General features: G+C 41.2%; 1 protein-coding gene and 1 long non-coding RNA gene across 11 annotated transcripts in view; one reads left to right on the top strand and one right to left on the bottom strand.

Moving 5' to 3' along the window:
• Positions 1-379: 379 nt before the first annotated feature.
• Positions 380-8,101, bottom strand: LOC122466833. The gene is made up of 4 exons (XR_006292710.1): positions 8,032-8,101; positions 6,458-6,588; positions 3,719-3,806; positions 380-596 (listed from the first exon to the last, which is right to left on the bottom strand). It is a non-coding gene; the product is annotated as an uncharacterized LOC122466833 (long non-coding RNA).
• Positions 7,306-14,065, top strand: part of FBXL21P — a 26,428-nt gene continuing 19,668 nt past the window's right edge. For 2 of the 10 annotated variants that reach the window (XM_043552912.1, XM_043552911.1), the window contains exon 1: positions 7,306-7,425. The gene's annotated coding sequence lies outside the window, so the exon portion shown is untranslated. Of the gene's footprint in view, positions 7,630-8,175; positions 8,326-14,065 lie in introns of all 10 variants that reach the window. The other 8 variants (XM_037906396.2, XM_037906391.2, XM_037906392.2 and 5 more) reach the window with 8 other exon arrangements.

The raw sequence follows: 14,065 nt of genomic DNA, 5'->3' as shown, positions 1-14,065 counted from the left end.
TTATTAGATTTTTCTGGAAGGCATGTTTTCAGTGTCTGACATAATAAATAAATGATTTTGAAATATACCACCTATTAAACTCACAGACCAAATAAGGGGAAAAGAATGGTTTGTATGGTTGTACCACAGTTCAGATGACTTGCTTAGTAAATCATGCTTACTGTTTGTTTATGTAGTCAGTAATTTTAGAAGATGTTAATACATTTTTACAAGCCTGACTATAGCATTTAAAAATATCTGAACATCTCAAACCTTCTCCCTGCTCTTTCTTAACTATTAAGGAAGACCTTTTTTAAAAAATAGCTGTTAAAAATTTATATGACAGTTTACAGCTATTTTTTTAAATATCTTTTTTTAAAAAACCAAACAAATCTGGAAACGTACATGTTTACTAAAGCAGGTTTCTTCTTGTCACATGCCCTTGAAAACAGCTGTTGCCTAGTGGAGTTGCTAGCAAGCCTCCATCAAACATGACATGCTAACCTACTTCCAGGCTATTATTGTCATTTCCAGGGTATTACTGTCTTTCAGTCTCCTTGGTAATGCCAAGCCATTAGAGCTGCACTGTCTAATCATACAATAGCTTCACTATTTTGCTGTAAAGAAAAGAATGACAACACAAAATTGGTCATTGCATTTACAGTAGTATTTGTGAAATACTTCCAATATAGCTCTTCATGACAGGGACTTAGATTTTGGTCAGCACAATGGGGCCCTAGTTCTGACTGGAGCCTCTGGTCACTGACCTTATATAAACATTTAATGATTATGATAATTAATAACTACATTTATTGATGTAGCGTGAAAGCTTATTGGTATTAGAATTTAGCAGGACATTGTTGAGACTGCATGTTTGGTGTGCTTCAGATCGAAATTTTTATGAAAACAGCATACACAGACCGAAAGCCAAATTCACTCAGGGTCTGGATCAGCTTCTGTTGGTCCAGACTTTACTGAAGACTTCGGTGGAAGAGTGTGCACCGGGGAATAGCTCTCATACTAGGCACCCATAACTTTTCCTCTAACAAAGGTCACCAAGTACCAGGGATACATTCGTTCAGCACTTCTTCCCTGCAGTCTCTATCAACAGGGTTCCGATGGATCCCCTAGTGGAGACTGGGCTGAAATTTTCAGACACCTCGATGATTTAGGTTGTGTTGTTCTGATAACATTGTGCATTTAACCCCCATAGGTGACTTTGAAAATCTCAGCCTAAAGTTGTTTGCAGACAAAAAATATCCCAAGGACAGACTGGAAATGCTACTCCTCCTAGCAGCCCACCTTCATGAGAATGCCCCGGGACACAGGCTAGTGAGAGGAGGGATGTAGGAGGCTACACCATCTTTTAGGCTTTGATGAATTATCTGAACAAAGCACAATAAATCACATAGAATTATAAATCACAAATTAATTACGTTTAGTTAGGTGAATGCATAAAAATGACTGAGGAGATTGTGAAATCACTTGACAGGGACATGCATATTCTTGCCCACGCCTTCACCACTCTCTCTTGAATCAAAAAGCATCAAGGCCACCTAGCAGAATCCAAAGTTTAGCTGCTCTTTTACAGTGTGTTCAGGGCCAATAAGGGAAGACCTTTGGAAGAGAAATTGCTGTGATTGCATTTCTAAATTCTAATTTAAACAATTTCAAAATTCTGCTAAAGTGGATTATAAAAACACAAGGGATAGAAGAAATGGAGTATGATCGGAAACAAATTGAGGAAAGGAAAGAAGAACCACTGGACTGTTGTATTATTTGCTGCCCTACTTGTTAATGGTTGGTTTAAAGGAATTTTTTGAGAGAAAGCATAATTTCAGAAAAAGTTAGTTTTACAATAAATTTTGCTAGTCAGTGAATATCTTCTGAAAACTAGAGTGGTTGCAAATATTATAGCAGGGATGCAAAACTGTGCTTCTTCTGATAACATTAAGCTGAATTTCAAGCATTGTGAAAGAAGTACTGAAGACCATGAAGCTCATGAAAATATGCCAGAAAATCAGTGCAATGAAGACAGCAGCACCTACCCAGAAAGGATGCCAGAAGCTTTTATTAAAAGCAAAATTCTGCCATCCCAGGGCAAGATATCATATATCAAGCTGGTTCAATGGGTGCCAATTACAGCTGTTGTCTTCATGAGCAACGTGTTTGATATTAAATAGACTCTCTTGTAATATCGTGGTTATCACTAAAAGTGCTTGCCATATTTTGGAATATCATAAGAATCTGCTTAGTTTTTTTCATTTTGTATCAATATGTATTGTGACAATTTTTCTAGGTTCTGTTTAAAAACTTTTTTTTTAAAGAAGCCAATGCAAATCAAGGTACAGATGCTTCAGAAGATGATCTTGCCAAATCATGTTTCCTCTTTCAGAATGATTCCTTTAGGTTTGGGTACAAATCTGGCAGCTTAGCTTAGACTCCATAGGAAAAGTTCTATACTGTAATTTAAATTCTTCCATTTTATCTGGAGGAAAATTCATCAATATGAATCTATACCAATACTCTCACCAGAAATCTATACCTCAATTTTCCTCCCTTCTATTCTCTTTTTTCCATCTCTTCGTCCATTCCTCCCTCTCTCCTTTCATCTTTCTATTCTCTTACCTAGCTTTCAGGTAACTAAACTGCTGGTCTACACAGCCTCTGAAAGTCAAGCAAAAGATGTCTCAAATTGCCCCCCCCCCAAAATTAGTCAACACCTTAATGTGTTCATCTCTAGCTTTTACAGTTGCAAAAATAAAACTAATCTTCACAATTTGAACCAAATGAAAATGAATGCATTGGTAACCTGCCAGAGTCTGCAGTGCAGGCATCATGAAGTAATAGCTAGGAAAGGCGTGAACTGTTTCTGTTCATCTCTGGGGTGGGGGGGGTGACAGTTACTTTGAAGCCTAATGATAATGGTGTGAATGTCAAAGCTGATCAAAACACATAAAGAAGGAGGATGATCATACTATGAACACCTACATGATCTATTTTGAATGACATTTCCATCAAGAGTTGGTGGAACTTGAATTGTGGCTAGAGTTTGAAAAAGTCCTGTCACTTCCCCTACCTGCATATCTGACTCCTATTATTCTTAATATATTTAATATTCTTAATATACAGCTTTTACAAAACATATATTCTCATCCTGCAAACACAAATTTGCCTAACTTTTTAAAGACAACAGGATTTCTCTCAGTGTGTAAAGTTAAGCACATATGTAAGTTGTTGCAACCTCAATAGAGAAAACCATGTACTTGCTTCTCTACAAAGAAAGAGTAACAAAAGACAGGACAATCTGAATATCACTTAAGTGTAATCAGACCTATTCCTTATAGTATTCCAATGGTTAATGGCAGTGCACCAAGGATAAGCATCTGACTGGTAGATTTGGATGCCAACAGTTATAAATCGCCATTCATCTCTGTTTACTATCTACCTTATATTCTTGTCTGTAGAGAGTAACAGTAATGCCAAAAGTTTCTGGTATTTTTAATAACAGTTTATTTAAAGAGAAATTGTGCATGTAATTTTTTTTGTACAACAAAGAACAGATACTGAACCATGGTTTTGTTCTCTCTCTCTCTCTCTTTCTTGAAGTGTTGATTATAATGGGGTCAAGTACTTTATAGATAAGAATAGTTGTGATTTTCTGTAATAAACTGATTTCTTTTTTTTATATTCTATAATAACTTGAAGATTAAATGAAAATAGTATAATGCATATTTACATCAATTTTTTCTTCTTAGCTCTTTACTACATTTCCTTAGTTCACAGCTGTACTTCAAACAGTTGGATTCTAATCAAATGAGGATTTCCTCTAGAAAAAAAATTTCATGTTTGAAAATCATGCAACATAACCCATTCTTACACTTACACCAATGCTGACATAATACCTTTACAGGTCAAAACAAAAGTAAAAGCCATCCTGTACATACAAAAAAATAAATCTGGCAATATATAATAAATGTACATAAAATTAATTATCCCACAGTTAAAGATTTTGTATATGTCTACAACTATATTAAGATATGGTAAAATGTTATGGTCAGCTAATTACTGTCATATGCAAATGCCAGGAAATCCATGGGCACTAGTAGAAGTGTATGGTTGCAGTGGGTAATGAACACAGATTGTTCATGAATAAATATAAACATAGAGAAACACTTGTTTTCCTCATGCAAGAACAGACCAGCTGTTAACTGCTGAAATCTATGCAGGATGTCGATCAAGTATTTTCTTAGTGCCCACACTGCAGTCTTGTTCACTACCACACACCTGTATTTTCATTTTTATTTGTGTATTAACAGAATCCACCTAGACCATCAAGATTGGTGTAAACACCTTCCTATATGTTACTCTCACAAATAGTCTATTTTAAAGGTGATCAGGTAAGTAGAGCTAAATTTCTCTCCTGTGTAATTTGTAAACCTCAGGCTGAAAGAACTCAAATGTGAAATTGCGGAACTATTAACTATGGTTTGTAACCTGTACTTTAAATTAGCTACTGTATCCAATGACTGGAAGATAGCTAATGTAACGCCAATATTTAAGAAGGGCTCTAGAGGTGATCCTGGCAATTACAGACTGGTAAGTCTAACATCTGTACCGGACAAATTAGTTGAAACAATAGTAAAGAATAAAATTGTCAGTCACATAGCAGAACATAAATTGTTGTGCAAAAGTCAACATGGTTTCTGTAAAGGGAGATCATGTCTTACTAATCTATTAGAGTTCTTTGAGGAGATCAACAAACGTGGACAAAGGGGATCCAGTGGACATAGTGTACTTAGATTTCCAGAAAGCCTTTGACAAGGTCCCTCACCAAAGGCTCTTATGTAAATTAAGTTGTCATGGGATAAGAGGGAAGATCCTTGCATGGACTGAGAACTGGTTAAAAGACAGGGAACAAAGGGTAGGAATAAATGGTAAATTTTCACAAGGGAGAGGGGTAACTAGTGGTGTTCCCCAAGGATCAGTCCTAGGACCAATCCTATTCAACTTATTCATAAATGATCTGGAGAAAGGATAAACAGTGAGGTGGCAAAGTTTGCAGATGATACTAAACTGCTCAAGATAGTTAAGACCAAAGCAGACTGTGAAGAACTTCAAAAAGATCTCACAAAACTAAGTGATTGGGCAACAAAATGGCAAATGAAATTTAATGTGGATAAATGTAAAGTTATGCACATTGGAAAAAATAACCCCAACTCTACATACAATATGATGGGGGGTTAATTTAGCTACAACTAATCAGGAAAAAGATCTTGGAGTCATCGTGGATAGTTCTCTGAAGACGTCCACGCAGTGTGCAGCAGCAGTCAAAAAAGCAAACAGGATGTTAGGAATCATTAATCTTATTGCCCTTATATAAATCCATGGTATGCCCACATCTTGAATACTGCATACAGAGGTGGTCCCCTCATCTCAAAAAAGATATACTGGCATTAGAAACGGTTCAGAAAAGGGTAACTAAAATGATTAGGGGTTTGGAACGGGTCCCATATGAGGAGAGACTAAAGAGGCTAGGACTTTTCAGCTTGGAAAAGAGGAGACTAAGGGGGGATATGATAGAGCAGTGGTTCTCAACTGTGGTCCACTGCTTGTTCAGGGAAAGCCCCTGGAGGGCTGGGCCGGTTTGTTTACCTGCCACATTCACAGGTTCGGCTGATCGCGGCTCCCACTGGCCGCGGTTTGCCACTCCAGGCCAATGGGGGCTGCAGGAAGGGCGGCCAGCACATCCCTCGCCCCGCACTGTTCCCGCAGCCCCCATTGGCCTGGAGCGGCAAACCGCAGCCAGTGGGAGCCGCGACTGGCCAAACCTGAGGACCAGCGCGCCCGGGGCTTTCCCTGAACAAGCAGTGGACCACAGTTGAGAACCACTGTGATAGAGGTATATAAAATCATGAGTGGTGTGGAGAAAGTGAATAAGGAAAAGTTATTTACTTGTTCCCATAAGAACTAGGGGCCACCACATGAAATTAATGGGCAGCAGGTTTAAAACAAATGAAAGGAAGTTCTTCTTCACTCAGCGCACAGGCAACCTGTGGAACTCCTTGCCTGAGGAGGTTGTCAAAGCTAGGACTATAACAAGGTTTAAAAGAGAACTGGATAAATTCAGGAAGGTTAAGTCCATTAATGGCTATTAGCCAGGATGGGTAAGGAATGGTGTCCCTAGTCTCTGTTTGTCAGAGGGTGGAGATGGATGGCAGGAAAGAGAGCATTAGCTCATTACCTGTTAGGTTCACTCCCTCTGGGGCCATTGTCGGTATTGGCCATTGTCGGTAGACAGGGCACTGGGCTGGATGGACCTTTGGTCTGACCCAGTATGGCCGTTCTTATGATTAACCTTTGTCTCATTTAAACACTCAAAATAAATATTAGGATTCAGTCCTAATAAATTGATATTACATGTTTTCTAGTAGATAATAAAAGGATAAGGTCATTTCAATTAGGATTGAAAATGTACTTTTCCTCAGTATTTTCTTGATGTTCTTTTGCATGCAACAGTAGGTCTATTTAGAAAGATCCAGCAACGTGTCTAGGCCCTGAAGGTACCAGCTGCCAGTTATAGAAATCTTGCTTCCAAAGGAGAGGCAACTAGAGAAGGAAGGGAAAATGCGTGGTATTATTTTATATACTGTTTAATTAAAGGGACTGCTTCTTTGGCGACCAAAGGCTGACCTATATACCTACACAGTAACTCTATACTACCCTCTCACAGCCCTCCCCAAAAAGGATGTAGCGAGAGGCCACTCTTGGATGTTAAAACTGCCTCTCGGGGTCACCGGCCGCGGGGTGTGGAGTAGACCCAAGGCTGCTCTAACTTACCCCAGAAACCAGCCTGGTCCCTTGCTGGTCCTAGGTGGAGGGAGCACAGGGTAGCTTAACGCCACCTTTACACCACTCTCCTCTGTTCTTCCATCGGGGGGGAACAGAGACAATTTATTCTTCCCATTGTTTATGTGACTGTAGCAGGCCCTGGGAAGGAGGGCAGAGTGTTTGGGTCCTCAACACGGGGTGTGGGGGGCAGCACCTCGATGCCTGCCACAGACTGGACGCTCCCCGAAAGTAGCGGGCTGTGCCGCTGGGCACGGTGAGGAGGAGAAAGCGGGTCTCAGCAGTAGGTGAGGGAGGTGGGATAGGCTAAGCGGGTTGCAAGGCGGGGAGAAGAGGGAGACGGTTCCCCCCCCCCACGCTCATCACATTGAGCTTCTCTGGGTGGGCTCCTTTGTCTGGCACCGGAGCCAGGGGAACCGACACAGCAGGCTCCCTCACCCCATTTTAAGCACCGAACCGCTCAGCACAAGCTGACGCGCTCCGGAAGCCTCCGCCTCCTTGTGGCGCAGCAGAGGCAGGTGACGCTAGAACGGACTTTCCCGCCACCTAGCGGCGGAAGAACAGAAACGCGCACACGACGCATGCGTCAGGTCACAGGTGACCGGGAGCGAGCAGCGCATGCGCTGCAGGGAGGGCCTTCGGCTGGGGAGTCTGGGAAGAAGCTCCACACCCCCCCTCCCCCCCGAAGCGCGGCAGCGGACGGTCTCTGCTGGCTCCCTGTTGGCCTAGAAGGTTCTGACCCCTCCCGCCCCCCGAACCCCTCAACTCAGTCAGCCGGCGGGGGGCATCGCGGCCGCGGCGGTGAGTGTGAGGGACCGGGGGGGGGGTTGCCGGCAGGCGCGCCCGGGGGAATTAGCTCCTGCACAATAGGGCCCTGAGCGGGCCGAGCGGCGGCGCGGAGGAGGAGGAGGAGCAGCAGCAGCAGCAGCAGCTCTGGGGACGGGGGATAGGCGCTGTTGTCGGGCTGCGCGGGGGTAGCGGACGGGGGGCGCTGTTGGGGCCGCGGAGGAGGCGGTGTGGACGTGAATGAGGGTGGGCGGGGTTGGGGCCGGGAGCGACGGGGGAAGTGGCGAGGGCGGCCAAGGGGGTAAGGGCGGGGCGGGGGGCTGAGGGTGATGCAGGCTGTCGACGGGGGCGGGGGGATGGAGGCCTAACCCGCACCGTCAGGAGCTGCCGCAGTAAATGGCCATTGGCCTCTGAGACCTTAATTCACTCTGAGCCCCAAAGCTGCTTCTTCTCCTGACGTCCGTCCTGTCGTGTGCGTGTCTCCGGTGGTTGTTTATAAACAGCGGCCCAGCTGCTGAGGTTATGATGGTCTCCTCCCCCGTTCGGGTTGGGCTCTTTCAGACTGGTGCCCTCGGAGTGAGAGGAGATAAAAGTGAAATATCCCTGACATCTCCACTGCTGTTAAGCAAAATCTTCCATCAGACACTAAACTCATTTGGACATCTCTTCTCACGTGAGAGACTTGGAGATCCTGGTATCTAGTAGGCGGAGGTAATATTGACATTAACTGAAAGGAACAAGTGTTTCAGTGATACTCTGTTAGGCTTGGCTGGGTTGTTGTCACCTTTCAGTTTGTAGCTGAAGCTGAACTGGGGGCTCGGTCAAAAGACTTCCCATAGTTCTTGGTCTCTGCAGTTGTTTTTTTTTAAAAAAAGGAGCGTGTCAGGTTCAAAAGGAAGGATTTTTCTAATTTCGAGTGCACAGAATACTACTTAAAATTAGGGTGAAATGCTTCAGGAAACACTGTAGGGAGCATCTTAATTTCTGTTATTCCATAAAGAATAGGGAGAGTTGATAGGTAAAAATACTGTAGGGAGGCCTTTAAAGTGTTTCATTGAAGCACTGAATAAATTATGTAATAAGGAGATTTAAAAGAAGCAGCTTTTAAGATAAAACTGAAAAAGGGGATTGCTTTTCAAACAGAAGTTTAACAGGATTTCTGAGTAATTGCTTTTTACTACTTGGAAAAACAAAAGATTAAAGTCATGGGTAAAAGTACGCAACAAATTCTATAACTTATTTTTTAAAATTATTTGGGCTAACAAATTAGAACCTTTTTGAAAGTCTGGCACCCAACTTCATATTTAAAGTAACTGTCATCACACACATTCTGACATACATACATACATTGAAGGAGAGAGGAATGACAATCACTTGTTATGAAGAGAGCTTATCTTTTTACATTCAAATACACTTACTTCAGAATGCTATTCCAGTTGTCAGTACTTAGAGGACAGAGTTTCACACAATGAAACATCTCCTGACCAGGGTGGTGTTTATCTTACAAAAATGTCAAGCTGTCTCTTTCCTCTGATATAACAGTAGTCCCATCTTAACTGGTAATTGAGTATAATTAGTCTCCTATTACTGACCTCACTCTTATTTCTTTAAGCTTTGACTTTCCCTTTATTTAGGACCTGATGCTGCTCTCAGTGAAGCCAATGGGAGCAGACACTAAGCCATTAAACTCCATTAAAGTGGTTCTCACAACAAATTTTTTGGTGGCCTCAGTGCAGCCACCGACTCTTGCTTTTTCTTAAATGTTCTTAATTTACTTAAATTTTCTTAAAATACTTTAGGAAAAACAAATGAATGTGCACATATATGTTTCCAAATCATTGTAATTGATTTATGTAGGTTTTTGGTTTTTTGCAGACTCAATAACAAAAAATAATGTACTTGTATTTTGGTGCATCGGACCCCTGCTGCCTCCACTTGCCACCCAACCCCCAAATCACCTCTAGCTCTTGCTGCCTCTCTCAGTCCTCAAGGATCCCCCAGACCCCCATTGGCTCCCCACCATCATCCCGGGCCCTGCTGTTCCCTCCCCCCCAGTGCTTCCACAACCATGCACCCTGTGCTTATTCTGCATCTTGACCACAGTGCCTTGGAAGACCAGCCCTGCTGAAGCCCAAAGCTGGACCCCATGGCTTGAGCTGGGGTTTTTATTTATAATAGTATTCAAAGCAAATACTGCTTTCTTTTAAAAAAAAAAAAAAAAAAAAAAAAAAGGAGTACTTGTGGCACCTTAGAGACTAACCAATTTATTTGAGCATGAGCTTTCGTGAGCTACAGCTCAGAAAGCTCATGCTCAAATAAATTGGTTAGTCTCTAAGGTGCCACAAGTACTCCTTTTCTTTTTGCGAATACAGACTAACACGGCTGTTTCTCTGAAAACTGCTTTCTTTGGGATGTATGATCTTGGCTAAAGAGGATGGGAGGGAAGGGGGACAGCTTTCTTGTAGGTAACATTTTAGATTCCTGTAAATGAACACCTTGTTAAAATTGAATTTTCACCTATTATTCTGTCTTTGCATTCTGTCTGTGCTGATTAGGCTTGTCAGTCTTGCTTGTTTTAGTGTCTTGACTTCTCTCTGGTTTTTGTTCACAAGTACAAAACAGTTTTGTTTGCATTGCACACACCACAGGGTAATGTATTAGTTTAAAAACACTTTCTATTGGAATCCTGAGCATCGGGCTTGTGAGAGACATTATAAAAACACACATTAAATAGATCTGGGAGAGAGAGTTGGTTAATTAGGTTTCTCATAGTTCTCTAGGCTTTAGCTAAAGTACAGATTGCTGAGTTATTTGAAATTTATTTGCTTTAAATTCTATTTTGCAGAATAAGAATTACAGGAAACCAAATAAGAATGATTAGTTAGTATTTACAGTGTTTAAAAGAATGACACCAGCGTACGATGTTAACAATATGGGATGTTAAAACTTGTCAGGCAATAAATATAATACATTGATTCAAGATCTCTCACACTCTTGTTATGTAGGCAAACTTTCTTAATTCTTTACTATTCTAGACAGATGATTTTGGTATCAGGTATGCATTTTAACTATGCATTCTTAAATACAGAATTATGTCAGTGTGTCAGTTAAATTATGGACTGCCTGTGGCAGTCCAGCCAAACACTAAAGTTAGCATTTTAGAAATTTAAACCAGTTATTTAATTACTACGAATGTCAACTCATTTACCTTGCCAAGGTGGTACTTGCAGCCAAGCTCTTCCAGTTTTTCCTCACGCATCACTCTAACCCCCAAATACAGTATGCACATAATGATCTGAAAACTATTCTAATATCTGTGGAATTTCACCACTACTATATATTCTAAATGTCACTTCAATCAGTTGTTCAAATAAGGGGAAAAAATCTTAAACTTAGAAGTCAGGTCAAAGCTTTTTCATCTTTGGAAAATTGTCAACTTTTTATCACAAAATTCCTGATTTCTAGATTGATCTCTGAAACATTCAAGGCTTCTCTCAGTTATCTTTTAGTGGGGTTAAGCAGTGTCTTGTTACACTAACATGGCCCAGCATTTATAATTTTTTGTGGCTTCAAAACTATAAATAGCTTATTAATCTTAGTTGTCTAGAAAACATGCTAAATCAAAGTTGTTGGTGAAACACAAGTGTTCATCATACGTATTTAGCTATTTACAGTTACTTTAACTTAAGTATGTACTTTCTAAGAAGAATGTAGCTTGATAGCCAAGTTGCCAGCTAAGCAAAATTACATGTTTTTTTGGTCAGGTTGTTCTGTCTTGCTTTCAACTCCTATGCCGGTTGAATGTTTCAAATCTTTGCCACTAGCCTGGGTCACTTTTTGACCTGCCCACATAACTTCACCAAGAAGAGGAACCAGCCTTCAACACCTATCAGAAACTGTATAAAACCAGCCTTGTTCTGTTCAGCAGTTCTCTCCTTCAAAATAAAAAAATCCTGACAAAGGACATGAATTTTGCCCAAGTGACAATTTGCATTTTTGTTTCTCAACTGTTTACCATTCAGTCCTGGGCTAAAGAACTTCAAGGAAAGTTTATTAATCTTTAGGTGCAGTTATCTTATGCCATCAAGTTTGTGTAAGATATGTTAGACTTCACCAGTTTGTGCAAAACCTCTTGGGACATAATGGGTTGCAAGAGACATTTTATCAAGGCAATCATTGAACAGCTGCCCGTTATTTTAGTTCCAGTCAGCAACATACTTCTCCAGACTGCTTCCCTCTCTCTTGTGGTGTAACCGTTGGCCAACCTTGCATAGCTCTTTGTTCTTTTCCAATTTGCAGTTTCTGTCACCACTCCTAGGTGCCTAAAGAAATGTCTGTTTTGAAGCTAGAGTATCTTTACGTAAAGTCTCTTCACATTCCTTGTTTTCTGTACTTGTTTAGTAGTTCATCATGCAGCAGTATAAAGTTATTTGCTTGATCAAACACCAATAGGATGTAAGTTAAACAATAAGGCAAAGCAGCTGTCTATACATTGTACAAATACTTGGTTATTCCCTACAGTTCAGTGACAAGATTGGTAGGATCACTTCTTATGTTAAGCTTTGTGTGCAACTGCGAGTTATACCTTTGGACAGACCTTATGGTTATTTAGCTCTTATAACATTTGGTTAGGTTTACCTTAAACTTTCACTTCACATTGGCTTCTCCGCATAAGTGGAGTACCTTTTTAATAAGAAACAAATACCTTGTTATACCTTTGTTAATTATTAGTCATATTTATTATCACATTTCTTTTTAAACTAGATGGCATTGTCTGCACTATGTGCAATATTTTTTGTTGTTTTAGTTACATTAAGGAAATTTCTTTATACTGCAGGAGTTTGCTTCTTTTCTGAAAGCCTTAGGTAACTTTAAATTTTCTGAGTGATAGCCGTGTTAGTCTGTATCAGCAAAAAGAACAAGGAGAACTTGTGGCACCTTAGAGACTAACTAATTTATTTGGGCATAAGCTTTCATGGGCTAAGACCCACTTCACCAGATGCCTGGAGTGGAAAATACAGTAGGTGCGCGTACGCACACACCATGAAAAGATGGGAGTTGCCATACCAACTCTAACGAGACAAATCAATTAAAGTTGTTTTGTTAGAGTTGGTATGGCAACTCCCATCTTTTCATGGGGTGTGTGTGTGTGTGTGTCTTCCTACTGTATTTTCCACTCCAGCCATCTGATGAAGTGGGTGTTAGCGCACAAAAGCTTATGCCCAAATAAATTTTAGTCTCTAAGGTGCCACAGGTACTTCTCGTTCTTTAAATTTTCTGTATGTCTTCCAAAATTTTAATCAATACTCTCTCATATACAAACACAAACCATTATTAGATTAAACGTAATTGCTTGATTTACTTTATAAATCTGTATTATGAACTTCTAATATTTCAATAAAAGGAAAAGGTAAGAGAAATCTACTTCATTACAAATTATAGTTTGTGGTTAGCTTAAGTCTCCAACTGTTGTATAGTTACCCAGTCTAATTCTTTGTGAAACACAGAAGCACCTGTTTGATTTACTGTATAAATCTATACTGGGACCGTCTAAGCATATTCAGAAAAGGAAAAGTAAGAGGAACGTATTTAACCGTGAATTGTAAATTATGATGATCTTAAATAACTAGCTGTTATAGTTACCCCAGCCTAAATCTTAATGAAACACAGAAGCATCTCCTACTTTTTGGCATGTTCAGATTCATAAGTGTGCTATTGGTCAAAGTTATAATAAACAAACCACCAAAGATGATATTGGAAAGCTGTGGCATTTGAGATAATTAAGTAGAAGGTGACTGCAAATAGCATTCTTGCCTTAGACCAGGGGTGAGCAAACTTTTTGGCCTGAGGGCGACATGGGGGTTGCGAAACTGTACGGAGGGCCAGGTAGGGAAGGCTGTGCCTCCCCAAACAGCCTGGCCTCTGCCCCATCTGCTTTCTCCCACTTCCTACCCCCTAACTCCTCACCCATCCAATCCCCCCGCTCCTTTTTCCCTGACCACCCCCTGCTCCCTGACAAGGCCCCCAGGATTCCCATGCCTATCCAACCACCCCCTGTCCCCTGACTGCCCCCTGGGACCCTCTGCCCCTTATCCAACCTCCCCGCCCCCTTACCATGCCGCTTAGACCAGCATGACTGGCTTATTGGAAAGCCTGGGAGGTGGGCAGGCACAAGCGCACTGTCCGCACGGTGGCGTAACTGCAGGGGCGGGGGGACAGCAGGGGAGTGGCCGGGGACTAGCCTCCCTGGGCAAGAACTCAAGGGCCGGGCAGAACGGTCCTGCGGTTCGTAGTTTGCCAACCTCTGCCTTAGACTATAGTTTCTATATAAAACTATATAAATTGAACAATGATGGAAGAAATACCAAAGTGCTGAAAATAGGACAGATGGGATGAGTGAGCCTTCTGTTAGTATTTTCCAGAAATACCAAAAAGTACTGAAGTAGCATAT

The sequence above is a fragment of the Chelonia mydas genome, chromosome 8, assembly GCF_015237465.2.
Source record: "Chelonia mydas isolate rCheMyd1 chromosome 8, rCheMyd1.pri.v2, whole genome shotgun sequence".
Taxonomy (NCBI): Eukaryota; Metazoa; Chordata; order Testudines; family Cheloniidae; genus Chelonia; species Chelonia mydas.
This window is presented reverse-complemented; position numbering and strand designations above follow the sequence as displayed.